The following is a 419-nucleotide window of genomic DNA, read 5'->3' on the forward strand; positions in this document are numbered from 1 at the left end:
AAAAGTTACTTGATGCATGAAAAAAGTAATTTCTGCTTCTGCACTCGTGCACGTTCCGCGAAAATCAGCATGTAACGAACGATTCAATGCCTATCTGTATATAGAATTTTTATCACGCGGCCACATACATATATCTGTTATAGTTTAAGAAATATTGACGATGTTACTATTGTCCTGTGTTACTTTTGTCGCCGGTGGTCTCCTCTATTCCAATCAATTGCATAATTGCAATATTTTTCAATAATGCAGCTGTTTCGCTCAAAATTGTAATCTCTGTGTAACTCTCAACTTTCTCATATGGACATACATCGAGCCAAATATCAGACATTAGTGGCATCAATAAATTCTATACGTAAAGTTTCTTTCTCACAATTATCTATCGAGATCGTATCTTTGTCGAGATTCACAAACGGAGGCAT

The 419-nt window shown here is 35.8% G+C and overlaps 1 pseudogene; it reads right to left on the bottom strand.

Annotated features, from left to right (window-relative positions):
* Nucleotides 1–419, bottom strand: part of LOC108759445 (uncharacterized) — a 2,331-nt pseudogene extending 1,912 nt beyond the window's left edge.

This window comes from Trachymyrmex cornetzi, unplaced genomic scaffold (assembly GCF_001594075.2).
Source record: "Trachymyrmex cornetzi isolate Tcor2-1 unplaced genomic scaffold, Tcor1.1 scaffold186, whole genome shotgun sequence".
Taxonomy (NCBI): Eukaryota; Metazoa; Arthropoda; class Insecta; order Hymenoptera; family Formicidae; genus Trachymyrmex; species Trachymyrmex cornetzi.